At 42.4% G+C, this 6389-nt stretch overlaps 1 long non-coding RNA gene across 1 annotated transcript; it reads right to left on the reverse strand.

Moving 5' to 3' along the window:
* Positions 1–927: 927 nt before the first annotated feature.
* LOC105534414 lies at positions 928–2277 on the reverse strand. The gene is made up of 2 exons (XR_001005271.1): positions 2148–2277; positions 928–1461 (listed from the first exon to the last, which is right to left on the reverse strand). It is a non-coding gene; the product is annotated as an uncharacterized LOC105534414 (long non-coding RNA).
* Positions 2278–6389: the final 4112 nt, after the last annotated feature.

Below are 6389 nucleotides of genomic sequence, written 5' to 3' on the forward strand. Positions count from 1 at the left end.
GGCCTTATGTCCTTTAGTTTTCCCAAGGCTTCCTTGAAAAACATCTAACTCTTGGTCAGGCACGGTGGCTCACGCCTGTAATCCCAGCACTCTGGGAGGCCGAGGTGGGTGGATCACCTGAGGTCAGGAGTTTGAGACCACCCTGACAAACATGGTGAAACCCCACCTCTACTGAAAATACAAAAATTAGCCGGGCACGGTGACAAGTGCCTGTAATCCCAGCTACTTGGGAGGCTGAGGCAGGAGAATTATTTGAACCCAGGAGGCGGAGGTTGCAGTGAGCTGAGATCACGCCACTGCACTCCAGCCTGGGCAACAGAGTGAGACCCTGTCTCGAAAAAAAAAAAACCCAAAACCTAGCTCTGATTTATTCCTAGTGAGGAGTTAATATGTATGGAATGAAGCAGGATCGTTGGAAAGATTGTTCTAGTATGCTAGTCTAATGGTTAACCTGAAATACCTTGAGGTGGTTTAGCATCAGCTCTATTGGTGAATGCCACCAGTAGCTTATTTCTTTTTTTGAAATGGAGTCTCACTGTTGCCTGCGCTGGAGTGCGGTGGCATCATCTGGGCTCACTGCAACCTCCGCCTCCTGGGTTCAAGCGATTCTCCAGCCTCAACCTCCCGAGTAGCTGGGGTTACAGGGGCACGCCCCCCACACCCGGCTGATTATTGTATTAGTAGAGACAAGGTTTTGCCATGTTGGCCAGGCTGATCTTCAAACTCCTGACCTCAGGTGATCCTCCTGCCTTGGCCTCCCAAAGTATTGGGATTACAGGCGTGAGTCACCGCACCCAGCCACCAGTAGCTCATTTCAACACAAACATGAAGATGTTGTTTTGCCTCAATTGGGCCAGAAAATGCTGAGAGTAGCTTTCACTTTATACCAAGGTAGATACTTTTAAATTGAGACAACCACTATGTTTCTGTGTTGGAGTTACAACTTTAGTTCTGTTTTTACCCTTTATTTGGAATACAGTGCAACATTACAGTTTTGGATCATTAAATGAACAGACTTAGTGATATAGTACTGACAAGCATGACCTGAATTCTGGGAGTAAGTGGTTTTCTAGTTCATGGGGGAGGAGAAGAGATATGTGCAAGATCTTCTCCAGAGGAGAAGAGAACCATGGTTCTCAGTGAGTCACCAAAGGCCTTTGGCTTCAACTCACTAATGGCTGGAACAAGTGCCAGTCTTGGTCAACCATCCAGGATTTTCATCACAGCAAATCAAAATCTCCAATTTTTCAAACTAATTGTAGGTAGGAGAGAGAGGATAACTCCAGACTGTCTTATAAAATGATCTAGATACTAAGTGTCCTCCATTCATGAGTTGGCAAAATCTTCAGAGTGACTGTTGGAGCAAGGAGCCTTTCATGTGCTCCCAGTTATTATATAGTGCATAGAGGCTCGTAAGTGTTAGTCCTGTCAGACCACCTCGTGCTATCCCTCGAAGACCACCTGGGAAAAAGAGACAAAAGGAAAATGAAACAGCCATATATTGCATAGTGCCCTAGCATGATAGGGTTAAATAAAAAGTACTGTGAAATGGGCTGGGCACCATGGCTCAGGTAATCCCAGCACTTCAGGAGGCCGAGGCGGGTGGATCGCTTGAGGTCAGGAGTTCAACCAGCCTGGCCAACATACTGAAACCCTATTAAAAATTCAAAAAAATTGGCTGGGTGTGGTGATGTGTGCTTATAGTCCCAGTTACTTGGAGGCTGAGGTTGCAGTGAGCTGAGATCATACCACTGCACTCCAGCCTGGACAACAGGGTGAGAGAAGTGAGACTCCATCAAAAAAAAAAAAAAAAAAAAAAGTGAAATGGGGAGAGACCATTTTTTAAATAAATCAATACTCCATCTCAAAAAGGAGATAAAAGTTTTTAAAGTAATACCACTTGTGTAATACATACGACTTGACATTTTCATGTTCACATTCCCCCCCCCCCCCCACTTTCCAACTTGTTCCTATGGCAGTTTATTACTGGAGCTGCAACTAAAACAGTCATTTCCTGCTAGTAATATCATTTAGAACTCCACTAGCATTGTCATTGGATTTAAGACTGTAATGTAAACAAGGTGGCACCCTATCTGGAAAGAGTATTAACAACCTTTGGACTCTGGATGGATCCTCCAAATATTAACCTTGAAGATTAGTGATGGCCAGGCATGGTGGCTCACACCTATAATCCCAGCCCTTTGGGAGGCTGAGGCAGGCTTGAGCTCAGGAATTGAGAATAACCTAGGCAACATGGCAAAACCCTGTCTCTGCAAAAAATAGAAAAATTAGCTCAGTGGACTGGCATGTGCTATTTGGGAGGCTGAGGTAGCAGGATCGCTTGAGCCCAGGAGGTCGAGGCTGCAGTAAGCTGAGATTATGCCACTGCACTCTAGCCTGGGTGACAGAGTGAGACCCTGTCTCAAAAAAAGAAAAAAAAAAAAGTGGAAAGATAGCTATAATCACACTTTGAGTTATGTGCTAGTGACCAACCCCCACTTTGCACACTGATGCATCGATCTCCTACAATTAATAAGCAGTGAGGGACACCTAGCATCGTGCTAGCTGAAAAGAATTCAAGAATTACAGATATTGAACTACCTGCTTGAAAACAAGTGAACAATTCTACATATGGCAAAAGATTAGCAACAAAGATTTCACTTGCAATGGAGAAACAAAAATACTTAAAAATAGTCCCCAAGTGTAAATAAGAGGAAGCTACAAATAAATTTCTCAAAATAGAAAATGCCCCAACTGTGTATGGTTATTAAATGTTAGTCTTACAAACGTTATGTAGCAAAGGGAAACCAAGCTACAAACTTCTCAGGAATGGGGGTGCCCAAAGCAGCTTTTTAAAAAATGTGATGTCCTCATGCAGCTCCATGAGTAGGGATCATAAACTTCAGGTAGCCATATTTGTACCTAGACTGTATTTGTTCCAAGTCATGTGTTAGGGACACAAAGGTACAGAGGAGTTATGGCGTTGGCTAGAGGCCCTTTAGCTCTGTGTCTGTCAATTCTGTGACATTCAGTGATGTTGCTGAGTTAGAACATTTCAGAACCATTTCTGCAATGAGTGTCCTACCAGATGGCTTCAGCTGATGGATTAAAGGGCCACTCCCCCTCCAGGAATCTCTCCAGTCTGAAGACTTCTGATAGCTGACCTGCTTACGTTCTTCTTAGTTTTCCAATGCTAAGTGTAATAATTATCTCTCTCAAACAGAAACTGCAGACATTATCTATAAACAGCTGTCAAACATGTGTAGGGGGACCAAAAATATTTTTAGGAAGCCCAAAAAAACCGCACTAAAAGTATAATGTGAGGTATCTTCTTGACGTTCACATCATCTCTTTGTGAACTTACCATATTTAGACTATAGGTATAGCAGTTAAACTTCTAACTGTATTCAATGTGGCTGAAAAATTGTAATAATTGGAAAATAGTGTACACTCAAAATAATCTGTTCAGTTTAATAGGATCAACCTCATGTCTCTGCCTAGTAAATCAGTAAAAAGCTGCAGAACTGAAAGTGAACTATAATTAGACCAAATTCCTAATGTGGAAATTATTAACTATGAGGCACAGGAGAATAAATGCTAAAGGTATCTGCAACAGCATTGCTATGGCTCAGTTATTAGATCTAATTTTGAGTGTAATAAGGATTCTTCCAAGCAGGTAGCCAAAATGCAGTAACTCAAAACCCCATTCTGAACATAAAACCAAGCAATAGCCAAGGTGCCCTTACTGCTGTTTGTCAGTGGAAAAATGATGACGGGCCGGTAGTTGAAAACACAATACTTTTGCAGACATTATTTCCTATGACCACATATTCAACTTCAGATAAACTCCCCTGAACCTACAGTCAATAATCCACAAGACTGTGAAGTCAGTCCATGGGCTTTGGAAAGAGCTGCAAAACCACTGCTTCTAGCCGGTTCTTTGCTTTGTGCATTCTAAGAACATGGTATCTACTTGGCCATTATGGAAGGATTCTCACATTAGTTCTCAGCTATCAAATAACAAGCTTCCCTGGGAATCCTCTTTGGCATACGCACTAGGGGTAACATAGTGACAATGGGATCTATAAGGCTTTAAGACACTTGGGGGCCGGATGCAGTGGCTCACACTTGTAATCCCAGCACTTTGGAAAGCCAAGGTGGGTGGACTGCTTGAGCCCAGGAGTTCAAGACCAACATGGACAACATGGTGAAACCCCATCTCTACAAAAAATGTAAAGAATTAGCTAGGCGTGGTGGCATGCATCTGCAGTCCCAGATATTTGGGAGGCTGAGGTGAGAGGATTGCTTGAGCCTAGGAGGTAGAGGTTGCAGTGAGCCAAGATCGTGCCACTGTACTTCAGCCTGGGCAACAAAGCCAGACCTGGTCTCAAACAATAAAAATAAAAAAAATTTTAAAAAGGCCTGGCATGGTGGCTCACGCCTGTAATCACAGCACTTTGGAAGGCCAAGGTGGGCGTATCACTTGAGGTCAGGAGTTCAAGACCAGCCTGGCCAACATGGTGAAACCCCATCTCTATTAAGTATACAAAAATTAGTCGGCCATGGTGGCGGGCACCTATAATCCCAGCTATGTGGGAGGCTGAAGCAAAAGAACCGCTTGAACCTGGTGGGTGGAGGTTGCGGTGAGCAAAGATCGCATCACTGTACTCTAGCCTCTAGCCTGGGCAATACAGGAAGACTCTGTCTCCAAAAAAAAAAAAAAAAAAGGTATTTGGGACACCAGTAACATATTAAATATTTTACTCCCCCAAAAGCTTTCTATTTTCTTGCCAAATGAATCAAAAACTTAGTTCAAATCAATGAAGTTACTTCTTAAAAGCCAAAGAGAAAAAAAATCATCTCCAACAAGAAGACACTAAACATTGGTGTTTGTACTTAACACATAGCTAATCTTTACTCAAGGGTGGCCTTTTACCACATACCAGCCATGTTCTAATTGTAACTGTTTCCATTAATTCCAGGGTTTCCCAATTGGTTGATCTGTTTGCAAGTTTATGGGTCTCTTAGGTTTCTTTACTCAAACAACTCTACACAACTAAGCACAGGAGGTTGACAAGCAAAGGTACTTGCTTTGAACAGAGTAACCAAATAAGGCCAATGGTCAATCTCTATAAAGCAAAGCAAATATGACTTGTGTTTCAGTTTTACCTCCCGTATTTTGGGATCCTTATGTAGTTCTTCCAAAGTGATAGGCAAGCACCACCTCTTTTATACATGAGAAAATGAGGCCCAGAATATTTAAGTGCCTTGTTTGTGGGATACAGGACTGGTGAGTGGCAGAACTAATGCATTCAAATGACAATGACTTTAAAGCACAGATTAGCATGTATCTTTCTTAAAAGGGCCACATAGTAAACATTTTAGGCTTTGAGAGTCAAAGGCTATTGTTATGTAGGTATTTATATAACTATTTAAAATGTAACTAAAAAATGTGAAACTGTAAAACACATTCTTAGCCTTCATACAGCAAATGAACAGGCAGCTGGCCAGCAGGAGTTGATGGCTCCTGCTCTAGAGGAACAGTATTACCTACATACTAACATGACTACTAAATACCACTGTTGGGGACTGTTTAGCAGTCTTAAAATTGTTAAAAAACTTTTTTAAGAATTATGGTACAATACATGTAACATAAAATTTACCACCTTAACCATTTGTAAGTGTACATTTCAGAGGCATTAAGTACATTCACACCGCTGTGCTAACAACACCTACTTTTCCTTTATTTTTTCTTTTGAGACAAGGTCTTGCTGTCGCCCAGGCTGGAATGCAGTGGCGTGGTAAAGGCTCACTGCAGCCTAGACCTTCTGAGCTCAAGTGATCCTCCCACAACGGCCTCTTAAGTAGGTAGCACTACAAGTATGCACCCTCATGCCGGGATAAATTTTTTATTTTCTGTAGAGATGAGGTCTCCCTATGTTACCTAAGCTGGTCTTGAACTCCTGGGCTCAAGTAATCCTCCCGCCTCAGCCTCCCAAAGTGTTGAGACTACAGGCGTGAGCCACGGTGCTCGGTGTACCAACATCTATCTTCAGAGGACTCTTTTCACCCTGTAAAACTGAAACTCTTTGCCCATTTAACAATAACTACACCCCATCCCAGCCATCTTCCATTCTACTTTTTATCTGTATGAATCTGACTATTCTAAGTACTTCACATTAGTAGAATTGAAAGGACACAAAGATAGATGTGTACCCGCCCCCGCCGCTACACCCTCTTGCTAAACCCTTTGTTCTGCTCTCTAATCTTTGCACATACCAGAGATTTCGTAAGTTCTGTGAGTACCTGTTTTTCTGCATGTACCAGAGATTTTGTAAGTTCTGAGGCAAGGTCACAAGACGTGTTTAAGTAAGATAAACTCTTGCTGC

The sequence above is a fragment of the Mandrillus leucophaeus genome, unplaced genomic scaffold (assembly GCF_000951045.1).
Source record: "Mandrillus leucophaeus isolate KB7577 unplaced genomic scaffold, Mleu.le_1.0 Scaffold1346, whole genome shotgun sequence".
NCBI classification, from domain to species: domain Eukaryota; kingdom Metazoa; phylum Chordata; class Mammalia; order Primates; family Cercopithecidae; genus Mandrillus; species Mandrillus leucophaeus.